The following is a 12775-nucleotide window of genomic DNA, read 5'->3' as shown; positions in this document are numbered from 1 at the left end:
TTTCCCAAAGTTGACTAAACCATTTGGACTGTATAAAAATGGCAGGACGGTAGAGACACTTGTCAAGGTATGTGTCAAGGAAATGACCAAGAAATAAGTGAAAAGTATGGCTGGAATTGGCCTACATGTCATGGTCTACATGAGGTAGTCACTACCCAGGAACAGGGAAGATCAATAGCTGAAGAGTATTGAGATTAAGGTTATTTAAATCACAGAATCTCAGGGATAGAAGGATCTCAGAAGTCTAACCTCTACTGTAGCAACAATCTCCCTACTGAGAATCCTTCCAGCCAGTGACAGAAACATACTGCTTTCTAAGATAGCCCCTTCTGCTTGGAGATAGTTATGAATTGTTAGAAAGTTTTATTTTTAAGTCAAAATTTCCCTCTGTGCAGCTTTCTTCATTAGTCCTAGTTCTGCCATCTAGGGACAAGAAAAACAAGCTTAATTCCTTTTCCATTTGATAACTTTTCACATACTTAAAAATAGCTGTCATCTCCTCCTTCAGTTTTCACTGTCGATTTAACTATCCTCAGTCTTCTCACCATCCTGGTTACCCTTTTCTGGGAGCATTCCCATTTGTCATTGCCCCTTCTGAAATACTTCATTTGCACAAAGCTTGCCATGGTTATGCATATATCTTCTGACCATATTGGAACTATATGTCATTTTAAAAAAATCTCTGTTAATGTGTAATATATAATGTATGGGTTGTACATAGTCTTTTAGGTTGCTTTGATAAAGTATTGACTTATATTGAGCTCACAGTCCACTAACCCCCTTCCCCCCAAATTTTTTTACTTTAACTCTTATTTGGATTTGCCTCCTCCATCCTGTATTGTTTGAACATAAATGTAGGATTAACATTTATCCCTATTAAATTTCCTCTTACTATATTAGAACTATTCATTTGCAGAATTATAGATCCTTTTGGGAAGGATTTCAGGCCATCTAGTCCAAAACATTGGTCAGCAAGAATTCCCTCTGTAAAATATCTAACATCATTTGCTTAAAGTCTTCCACAGAGAAGAGGACCTATTACCTCCTGAGGTATTTCATTCTGCTTTGGTAGCTATAATTGTTAAGGAAGTTATTCCTTACATCAATCCTAAATGTCCCTGTCAGATACCTTTATAAGCATCTAGACCAGGGTTCTCAAACTTATTTGGCCCACTATCCCCTTTTCAAAAGAAAAAAACTATTCAGCACCCCACTGGAAATCTACTTTCTTTAACCCTTTAATGGTTTTTTTGAAATCTGAGTTATTTCAAAATACAATTTTTTTAAAATGATGCATCTTAAACTTAATAATTTATTGTAAATTTGTGGGGTTTTTCCTGCATTGAAATTTTGATGACACAGTATTACATCATGTAGCCATATAGTATCATATTGTAAATAAGTCATTACACATAAATATTCCTGCTGATGCATGCATGTCAAAACCTATCAGAGGACTTGACCATTGATCAGTTATAGCTTGCATTTTTTTTGTTTATTTGGAAAACAATGATCACTACGACTTTAACTCTTACACAACAGGTGAAATATATATGAGCAGTTTTTCAAAATGTTCTTCTCTTCTTTCCTTATGCTTCTACTGCCCCCTTATTTTTATTCAGTGCCCCTGAGGGCATTGCATCTGAGGCTACTAACCCCCCCCATCATTTAACTTTCCCCCAGGGGGCAGTATAGCCCACTTTGGGAACCTATGATCCAGACATACTATTACCTTCTTTGCCCTGCTTCCCACCCCCACCCCCAAGAGAAAACTCATTGGAATTTTAAGGGATTTGATTTCCACTTTCCTACATCTCTGCAATTTAAAGTGCCTACTTTGTGTCAGTCACTGCTATGTGCTAAGGATACAAAGATGAAAATGGAAACAATTCCTGTCCTCAAGGAGTTTGCCTTTTATCAGAGGAAAGAATATGTACATAAAGAAATATGTGGAATACACAATAAATAGAAGGTAGTTAATTACAAAAGTGAAGGCACTAACTTTTCTAAGGATCAGATATGACTTTGTGTAGAAGGCAGTGTTTGAGCTAAATTAAAGGAAGTAACAGATTTTATGTAGCAAAGGTGAGGAGGGAGTGCATTCCAGGCATAGGAATTTCTCTGTGCAAAGCCACAGAGAAATAATGCCACGTGTGCAGAAGAGAGACAAGGGCAGTTTGGCAGATCATAGAGAATGAAGATATGTGATCTATAATAAGGCTTGAAATGTAGGCAGGGGCCTGTGAAGGGCTTTAAAAGCCAAACAGGACAGTCATATGTTATCCTAGAAGTCACTGAAGTTTATTGAATGGAAGAATGATAGCATCAGATTTTTCCTTAAGGGAAATCACTTTGGCAACTTTGTGTAGATGATTGTGGAGTAGAGAGAAACTTGGCCAAAGAGACTAATTAGGAAACTGTTAACAATAGACCAAAAAAACAAATGATGAGGGCCTAGGTCTGAATAACTTAAAATAACGATAGAAATCACCTTGTGGCTGTTCTCCTTACTACTCTTCATCTTCTGCTTAATCCTAAGAGTTTGAATTTTTAGGTCAGAGAGCCCTCCATTTGGTCCACCCTGCTTGTTCAAGAACTTGGCATGACCAGGAATCTAGACTTGGTCCAGAAAAGTTAGTTTAGGAACTTCTCTGTGTAATCTAGCAGTTCCTCCTCTCAGAGCTCTTCATCTGATATAAATTTCTTGAGGTTCATTGGTCCTTAGAGAGCATAGGTGGTTGTGCGGGCTTGCCTCCAGACAAGGTTGTGCTAGATCCAGCTAGAGCCGCTTGTTAAGATTTCAGTTGGAGCGTTTATACCTCAGAAATCAGCAAACCCTGCAGATAATGACTTAATTTATTGTTTTGTTGATTGTGTAGATTTAAAGTGATGTAGAAAGTATGACTAATGTAAATTAAACTTAAAAGTGTATCACATGTATTTTTTTTCAGAGATAATTGTTAAACATTTACAAGTAAACTACTGCCTCTAGTGAAGTAGCTTCCACTGTCCTGCCTCATTGCTCTTTTCTTCCCTTATTTTTCATTCTCCTTTTTAAAGTCTAAGCACTTAGAGTATAAGAACTCAGTCCAAGCTCGGGTATTTATGAACTAATGATAAATAAATAATAGTCACCAATGTGATATAAAAGGGGCAGTGGGTACGCAAGTCATCAAGGTTTATACTTTGTCAAAGAACTAACTTTGTTAAGGGAAGATATCATCAGTTCTAGAAAAAAGTCTTCAGTAAGCAACAAGGATCCAAAACAGTGCCTGGTCACGCTTGCTACAAATGAGTTCTGGAATTTCGTCAGTCATCAGAGTTAAGCTTATTGGTCCAATTTTTACTTCATTCTCTTCCCTTTCATGAAAATTGGGAACCATTTGCTATTCTCCAGTACTTCAGTATTCCACAGTCTTTCAGAGATCTCTTACAGTGGTTCACTGCTCGCATCCCTGAGTGTTGTACTATTGGTGTTGTAGTTCATCTTGAAGTCATTAAAGGAAGCTAGATGATCTCTTACTATCTCTCTCTTTAGTATTCATATTCCTACTTGTTATTTTTGTTCACTCTTTCCAGTACTATTTTCCTTGACAAAAAATCAGCAATATTAAAAACTGAATAATTTGGTCTTCTGTCACCTTTTGTCATCCTATCCACCCTGCACCACAATTTTATTGTTATATCAAAATTCTTTTTTTCTTCAATAGAGCTAAAAAACACAGCCTTTTTGTCAGCTTTAGAATTCCTTGCCAGCATCAACTAATTCTGAGTTTTAGCACTCTTGACACTGTATTTTTACAGAATCTAACATACTTTTAAGCATCTTCTGTTCGCTTCCCTTGGTTTTCTATCTACATTTAAAAAATCTCTTTTGCAATGTGATAGGCTTCTGGAGTATATTGAAGAGGAATAGAAAATAGGATACATATGTCTCAGCTGTTCATGACACTTTGAAGAAAATTGGCCATGTTTAGGAGCATTAAAAACTTTACAGATAAATGGAGAAAAGCAAGAATATTAAATGCATCTTGTACATAATATAATGCAACAAAAATTGTATTCAATATAAGCCTTTGAAGCAAAGGTTAAAAATAAATTGGAAACTAAATAATTAAAGAATTATTGGGCCAAAGAACAAATCATAGAAACAATAAATAATTTTATTAAAGATAATGACAATAGTGAGACAACCTACCAGATTTTTCTCTATGTATGCTTTCATCCAGAAAAGAGAGAGAGCAGATAATTAATTGAACATGCAACTAAAATATATGGAAAATCAACAAATTAAAAACCCTCACTTAAACACTAAAACAGAAATGTTGAAAATCAAAGAAGAGATTAAGAAAGTTAAAGTTCCCAAAATTAAATCAGTAAATAAAACTAGGATTTTTTCTTGAAAAAGATAAAATAAAATAGTTAAGCCATTTGCCAGCTTGATTTTAAAAATGAAAGAAAAAATCCAAATTATTAGTAATAAAAATAAAGAAAGAGAAAACAATGAAGACAAAATCAAAGAAATTATTATGAACTATTTCATCCTATATGCTAATAAAACTCACCATCTGATGAATAAGGATGGATAATAAATGAAGTGGATGAATATTTACAAAAATATGAATTGCCCAGATTAACACAAATGGAAATGGAATATTTAATATGAAGATGTTAAATAAACTATTAAGTGTTTTCCCAAAGAAAAAGTCACCAGAATCAGATGGATTTACAAGCAAATTCTGCCAAAAATTTGAAAGAACAATTAATTCTAATACTGTATAAACTGTTTGGAAAAAAAAAATAGGAAAAGGTGTCCTTCCAAGTTCTTTCTCTGACAAAAATGTGCTCCTGACTCCTAAACCAGGGAGAGTCCAAAAAGGGAATAAAACTATAGACCAATATCCCTGATAAATATAGAAACAGAATCTTGAAATAGGGAGGTGGAGGTTACAATACCACAGCACAAAGATTATACATTATGACCAAGCTGGATTTTACTAGAAATTTAGGGCTGATTCAATATTAGGAAAATTATAAACATAACTTACTACATTAATAAAAACAACAAAAATTATTATTATATCAGTACATAAAGAACAAGCTTTTTTATAAGGTACAGCAGTCATTCCTGTAAAATAAAACACTAGAAGGCATAGGAACAACTGGAGTTTTCCTTAAAATAATAAGTAATATATGTGTAAAACCAAGCGCCAACATTATCTGTAATGGGAATAAACTGAAGAACTATCCACTAAGATCAACGATAAAATAAAGATGTCCATTATCACCATTACTACTCAGTATTGTGCTAGAAATGCCAGCTATAGGATAAGAATACTAAGTTGAGGGAAGAAGTGAAGCAAAGAGGAAAAAAAATTATCATTTTTTGTGGGTGATATGGTAGTTTCCTTAGAGAAGACTATAGAGTCAACTAAAAAACAACTAAAGCTTAATCAAGGTGGTAGGGTATAAAATGAATTCAGAAATAATTAGAATTTCTTGACATTAAGCAACAAAACCTAGCAAGAAATGATAAAAAGAGAGATTCCATTTAAAATGATTGCAAATGTATAAAATAAAAATATGTGGGAGTCTTTTTGGCAAGACATATATAGGAACTATATGAACACACTTATATGCTCTTTAAACAAGGATAAATCAAAATAATTAGAAAAATATTACTTGTTTATGAATAAGTCCAAACCAATATAATAAAAATGACAGTAATTTCTAAATTAATTTACTTACTCTGTGCCATACCAAAGGATTCTTTTATAGAGCTAGAAAAAAGTAATAAAGTTAATCTGAAAGAACAAAAGATCAAGAATAGGAAGGAAATTAATGGGGAAAAAAAAGTGGTAAGGAAGGGGGCCTTGGCAGTACCAGTTCTCACCCATACTCTAATGCCATAATTGTTTTAAAAAAAAAAACCAATTTGGTACTGGGAAAGAAATAGAGAGGTAATCAGTGGAATGGATTAAGTGCATAGTACATACAATTAAACAAGCATCATAGCCTAGTATCTTATAAACTCAAACATCTCAGCTATTAGAGTGAAGACTCACTGTTTAACAAAAGCTGTTGGGAAAACTGGAAAGCTGTTTGGCAGAAATTAGGTATAGATCAACATCATAGCGTATAGCAAGGTAAGCTCCAAATGGTTACATAATTTAGATATAAAGGATGACATCATAAGAAAATTAGAGGAACATGGAAGAAATTAGCTGTCAGATATATGGATAGGAGAATTCAAACAAACAAAATGATTGCAGCTAAAATTAGAAGATAGGCGAATGGGAAAAAAAAACTTTTGTATCAAATTTTTCCTGATAAAGATCTCATTTTTAAGATATACGGGAAACAGAATTAAATTTAAAAGAATCAATCATTCCTCAGTTGATAAATGGTCACAGGGTATAAATAACCAGTATTCAGAGGAAGAAATCCAATCTATCAGTAGCCATATTTAAAATGTTATAAATCATTAATAATGAGAGAAATGCCAGTTAAACAATTCTACAGTATCACCTCAGAATCATCAGGTGGGCAAAGTTGATATAAAAGGAAAATAAATACTGGAGGGACTATTGCATTATAGGTAGAGCTGTAAACTGGTCTAGCCATTCTCTCTCTCTCTCTTTCTCTCTTTTTTAAAAATGTATTTATTTTTAGTTTTCGACATTCATTCCACAAGATTGTAAGTTCCAAATTTTCTCCCCATTCCTCCCCTCCCCCTACCCCATGATGGCTTGCATTCTGATTCCCCCCCTCACCCAATCTGTTCTCCCTTCTATTACTCCTCTCCCTTCTCTTATTCCTTTCCCTTCTCTTATTCCTTTCCCTTTATATTTTTCTATACCCTTTTGCCTGTATAGCTTATTTCCCAGTTGCATGCAGAAACAATTTCTAGCATTTCTTTCTAAAACTTTGAGTTCCAAATTCTCTCCCCTTTTCCCTCCCCTCCCACTCTCATTGAGAAGGCAAGCAATTCAACATGGGCTATACATGTTCAATCATGCAGAACACTTCCTTAATCATGTTGTGAAAGACTGACTATATTTCCCTCCATCCTGTCCCGGTCCCCATTTATTCTGTTCTCTCGTTTGTCCCTGTCCTTCCTAAAAAGTAGAATCCCTTCTGATTGCCCCCTCCCCCAGTCTTCCCTCCCTTCTATCACTCCTCCCTCTTTTTACCCCTTTTCCCCTACTTTCCTGTAGGGAAGGATAGATTTCCATACCCAATTGGATGTGTATGTTATTCCCTCTTTAAGCCAAATCTGATGAGAGTAAAGTTCACTCATTCCTTCTCACCTCCCCCCTTCCCCTCCACTATAAAAGCTTTTTCTTGCTTCTTTTATGTGAGAAAATTTACCCCATTCTACCTCTCCTTTTCTCCTTTTCCCAGTACATTCCTCTCTCACCTCTTAATTTTCTTTTTTGAATGTCATCCCTTCATATTTAACTCACCCTGTGCCCTCTGTCTATATATATTCCCTTCAACTACCCTAATACTGAGAAAGGTCTCATGAGTTAGAAATATCTTTCCATGTAGAAATGTAAACAGTTCAACTTTAATGAGTCTCTTATGATTTCTCTTTCTTGTTTACCTTTTCATGCTTCTCTTGAGTCTTGTATTTGAAAGTCAATTTTTCTATTTAGCTCTGGCTTCTCTAGAATGCCTTAAATTCCTTTACATCATTAAATATCAATTTTTTCCCCTCATTGATTACACTCAATTTTGCTAAGTAGGTGATTCTTGTTTTTAACCCTAGCTCCTTTGACCTCCAGGATGTCATATTCTAAGTTCTCTGATCTGTTAATGTAGAAGCTGCTAAAATCTTGTGTTATCCTGACTGTGGCTCCACGATACTTGAATTGTTTTTCTTTCTGGATGCTTGCAATATTTTCTCCTTGACCTGGGAACTCTGGAATTTGGCTATAATATTCGTGGGAGTTTTCCTTTGGGGGATCTCTTTCAGGAGATGATCAATTGGTAGATTCTTTCAATTTCTACTTTACCTTCTGGTTCTAGAATCACAAGGCAGTTTTCCCTGATAATTTCTTGAAAGATGATGTCTAGGCTCTTTTTTTGATCATGGTTTTCAGATAGTCCAGTAATTTTTAAGTTATCTCTCCTGGATCTATTTTCCAGGTCAGTTATTTTTTTCTGATGAGATATTTTACGTTGTTTTCTATTTTTTTATTCTTTCGATATTGTTTTATAATTTCTTGATTTTTCATAGAGTCACTAGCTTCCATTTGCTCTGTTTTAATTTTTAAGGAATTTTTTTCCTCAGTGAGCTTTTGGACCTCCTTTTCCATTTGGCCAATTCTGCTTTTTAAGGCATTCTTCTCCTCATTGTCTTTTTGGACTTCTTTTGCCATTTGATTGAGTCTGTTTTTTTTTTATAATTAATTTATTTTTAGTTTTCAACATTCATTTCCATAAGATTTTGAGTTTTAAATTTTTGCCCCCTCCTTTTCCTCCACCTCCCCAAGACGGCCTGCAATCTGATACAGACTCTACTTATGCTTTAATATTAAACATGCTTTCACATTAGTCATGATGTAAAGAAAAACTAGAACTTATGGGAAGAACTATGAGAAGGAAGAAACAAAACAAAACAACAAAAGAAAAGGAGAGCAAATAGTATGCTTCCATCTGTGGATAGCATTTTACATCATGAGTCTTTTGGAGTTGTCTTAGATCCTTGAATTGCTGAGAAGAGCTAAGTCTATTGAAGTCAGTCATCATACAATATGACAGTGTGGCTGTTACTGTGTACAATGTTCTCCTGGTTCTTCTCATTTCATGATGCGTGAAATCATTTAAGTCTTTCCAGGTTTTTCTGAAGTCCACCTTCTCCTCATTTTTTATAGCATAATAGTATTCCGTTAAATTCATATACCACAGCTTGTTCAGCCATTCCTCAATTGATGGACATCCTCTCAATTTCCAATTCTTTGCTGCTACAGAAAGATCTGCTATGAATATTTTTGTACATTTGGGTCCTTTTCCCATTTTTATGATCTCTTTGGGATACAGATCTAGAAATAGTATTACTGAGTCAAAGGGTATGCACTGCTTTATTTTTTAATTTTTAAAAATTTATTTATTTTTAGTTTTCAACATTTACTTCCACAAGATTTTGAGTTCCAAATTTTCACCCCATCTCGCCCCTCCCCCTGCCCCAAGATGGCATGCATTCTGAATATCCCTTCCCCTAGTCTTCCCTCCCTTCTATCTCTCCCCCCCTTCTCTTATCACTTTCTACTTTCTGCTTTCCTGTAGTGCAGGATAGATTTCTGTACCCCATATCCTGTATTTCTTATTTCCCAGTTGTATGTGAAAACAGTTTTTTTGAAACATGTGTTTTTAAAACTTTGGGTTCCAAATTTTCTCCCTTCTTTTCTCCCCACCCACCCTCATTGAAAAGGCAAGCAACTCAATATAGGTTATACATGTGCAGTTAGGCAAAACACTTCCATAGTAGTCATGTTGTTAAAAGCTAACTCTGTTTCCCTTAATCCTATTCTGCCCCCCATTTATTCTATTCTTTCTTTTGACCCTGTCCCTCCTCAGAAGTGTTTGCTTCCAGTTACCACCTTTCCCAGTCTGCCCTCCTCTCTATCATCTCCCTGCTTTCTTGCCCCCTTCTCCCCCTATTTTCCTGTAGGGTAAGACATATTTCCATACCCAATTGAATGTGTATGTTATTCTCTCCTTAAGCCAAATCCTATGAGAATAAGATTCACTCATTTGCTGTCACCTTCCCCTGTGTCCCCTTCAATATAAGAGCCTTTTCTTTTCTGCTTTTTTTGTGAGATAATTTACCCCATTCTACCCTCACTTTATCCTTCTTCTAGTATAATCCTCTTTCACCCCTTAATTTTATTCTTCAGATATGACCCCTTCATCTTCAACTCACCCTGTGCCCTCTATCTATCTATCTATCTATCTATCTATCTATCTATCTATCTATCTATCTAAATATATACACACACATATAATTTTTTTCCCTTCAACTACTCTAATACTGACAGAGGTCTCATGAGTTATAAATACCATCTTTCCACACAGGAATGTAAACAGTTCAACCTTAATAAGTCCCTTATAATTTCTTTTTCCTGTTTACCTCTTCATGTTTCACTTGAGTCTTGTATCTGAAAGTCAGATTTTCTGTTCAGCTCTGGTCTTTTCATCAAGAATGCTTGAAAGACCTCTATTTCACTGAATGACCATTTTTTCCCCTGAAGTATTATACTCAATTTTGCTGAGTAGGTGATTTCTTGGTTGTAATCCAGTCTCCTTTGCCCTCAGGAATATTATATTCCATGCCCTCTGGTTCCTTATTGTAGAAGCTGCTAAATCTTGTATTATCCTGATTGTGTTTCCACAATACTTGAATTGTTTCTTTCTGGAAGCTTGTAATATTTTCTCCTTGACCTGGGAACTCTGGAATTTGGCTACGATATTCCTAGGAGTTTTCCTTTGGGGATCTCTTTCAGGAGGAGATCAGTGGATTCTTTCAGCTTCTATTTTGCCCTCTGGTTCTAGAATATCAGGGCAGTTTTCCTTGATAATTTCTTGAAAGATGATGTCTAGGCCCTTTTTTTATCATTGCTTTCAGATAGTCCAATAACTTTTAAATTCTCTCTCCTGTATCTATTTTCCAGGTCAGTTGTTTTCCAGTGAGATATTTCACATTGTTTTCTAATTTTTCATTCTTTTGGATTTGTTTTACAGTGTCTTGATTTCTTGTACAGTCACTAGCTTCCAATTGCTCCATTCTAATTTTTAAGGAAGTATTTTCTGGGGCAGCTAGGTGGTATGGTGGGTAGAGCACCGGCCTGGATTCAGAAGGACCTGAGTTCATATCCGGCTTCAGACACATAACACTAGCTGTGTGACCCTGGACAAGTCACTTAACCCCATTGCCTAAAAAACAAAACAACAACAACAACAAAAGGAAGTATTTTCTTCAGTATCCTATTGGACTTCCTTTTACATTTGGCCAATTTTTCTTTTTAGGGCATCCTTCTCCTCATTGGCTTTTTGGACCTCTTTTGCCATTTGGGTTAAGCTATTTTTTAAGGTGTTATTTTCTTCAGTATTTTTTTTTGGGTCTCCTTTAGCAAGTTGTGGACTTGTTTGTCCTGATTTTCTTGAATCACTCTCATTTCTCTTCCCAGTTTTTCCTCTGCTTCCCTTACTTGCTTCTCAAAATCCCTTTTGAGCTCTTCCAGGGCCTGAGACTGATTCATATTTTTCTTGGAGGCTTTGGTTGTAGGAGCTTTGACTTTGTTGTCTTCTTCTGGTTGTATATTTTGATCTTCTTTTTCACCAAAGTAAGATAATATAGTCTGACTCTTTTTGTGCTGCTTACTCATGATCCCAGCCAACTACTTTGAGTTCTAAACTCTTTGTTAAGGTATAGTCTGCTTCCAGTGTAGAGAATGTACTGTCCCAAGCTTCGGGGTTTGTACAGCTGTTTTCAGAGATACTTGTAGGGACCTGTAAATTTTCAGTTCTTGCAAGGTGATATGATAAGGGACGAGGTGTTTTCTCCTTTCCTGGCCTGTGCTCTGGTCTATGAGTGACCAGAAGCACTCTTTTCTGTCTTGGAACTATGAGGAGAATTTCCTCTCAACTGCCACTATAAGCTCTACCATGCCAGTGCTCCTCCTTGCCCCAGCATCACCCCTCAGAACTGTGACCCAGATCCAAGCACGGGCAAAGCAAGGGATTCCTGCCTCAGCACTGGCAAAGAGATCCCTGCAATCTGCCTTTGATCAGCCATTACAATTCCCCCTCAGTCTGTGGGTAGGAAGCTCTGGAAGCAGCTGCCCTGGGGCTGCACTTGGGAACTGGAGCTGAGACCTAGCTTCTCTCTCACCATAGCAACAGATTTTTCCCACTGACCTTCTAAGATGTCTTTGGCGTTCGTGGGTTCAGAAGTCAGGAAACTACCACAGCTGCCTGGGATTCAGTCCTCTGAGGCCTGCTCCAGGTTCACAAAGGCCTGTGCACCCACACCAAACTGCGTTCCTCTCCCAGCCTGGCGCGATATACCTTTCAGATCAACCATCCAGGCTGTCTTGGGCTGGAAATTTGTTTCACTCTGTCTGTTTGTGGGTTCTGCTGCTTTAGAATTTGTTTAGAGCCATTTTTTATAGGTATATGGAGGGGTTTAGGGAGAGCTCAAGCAAGTCACTGCTTTCACTCTGCCATCTTGGCTGTGCCCCCTCTAGTCTATTTTTTAAGGTGTTATTTTCTTCAGCATTTTTTGGGGGAAATTTTTTTTAGCAAGCTGTTGGTTTTCTTGATTTTCTTGCATCACTCTCATTTCTCTTCCCAATTTTCCTCTACTTTTCTTACTTAATTTTCAAAATCGTTTTTGAACTCTTCCAGTGCCCTGAGACCAATTCATATTTTTGGGGGGGGCTTTGGATGTAGAAGCTTTGACTTCATTGCCTTCTTCTGGTTATTTGTTTTGTTCTTCCTTGTCACCAAAGTAAAATTCTGTAGTCTGAGGTTTTTTTTTTTCTGTTCGCTGATCTTCCCAGCCAGTTACTTGACTTTTTAACTCTTTGTTAAGATGTGCTCTGCTTCCAGTATGGAGGTTGTACTGTCCCACGGTTCAGGGGTTTTGTGCAGCTGTTTTCAGAGATACTTCTAGGGATCTGTAAATTTTCAGTTCTTTCAAGGTGGTGTGATCTAAGGCGAGGTGTTTACTCCTCTCCTGGCCTGCGCTCTCGACCTGTGAGTTGGTTCA

The 12775-nt window shown here is 36.3% G+C and overlaps 1 protein-coding gene across 4 annotated transcripts in view; it reads left to right on the top strand.

The window, feature by feature from the left end:
* The window catches only part of PACS2 (phosphofurin acidic cluster sorting protein 2), a 330978-nt gene that overhangs the window by 174013 nt on the left and 144190 nt on the right, over positions 1 to 12775 (top strand). The window lies entirely within an intron of this gene.

This window comes from Phascolarctos cinereus, unplaced genomic scaffold (assembly GCF_003287225.1).
Source record: "Phascolarctos cinereus isolate Bilbo 61053 unplaced genomic scaffold, phaCin_HiC Scaffold_3;HRSCAF=262, whole genome shotgun sequence".
NCBI lineage: Eukaryota > Metazoa > Chordata > Mammalia > Diprotodontia > Phascolarctidae > Phascolarctos > Phascolarctos cinereus.
The sequence above is the reverse complement of the archived record's forward strand: the minus strand, read 5'-3'. Positions and strand labels throughout refer to the sequence as shown.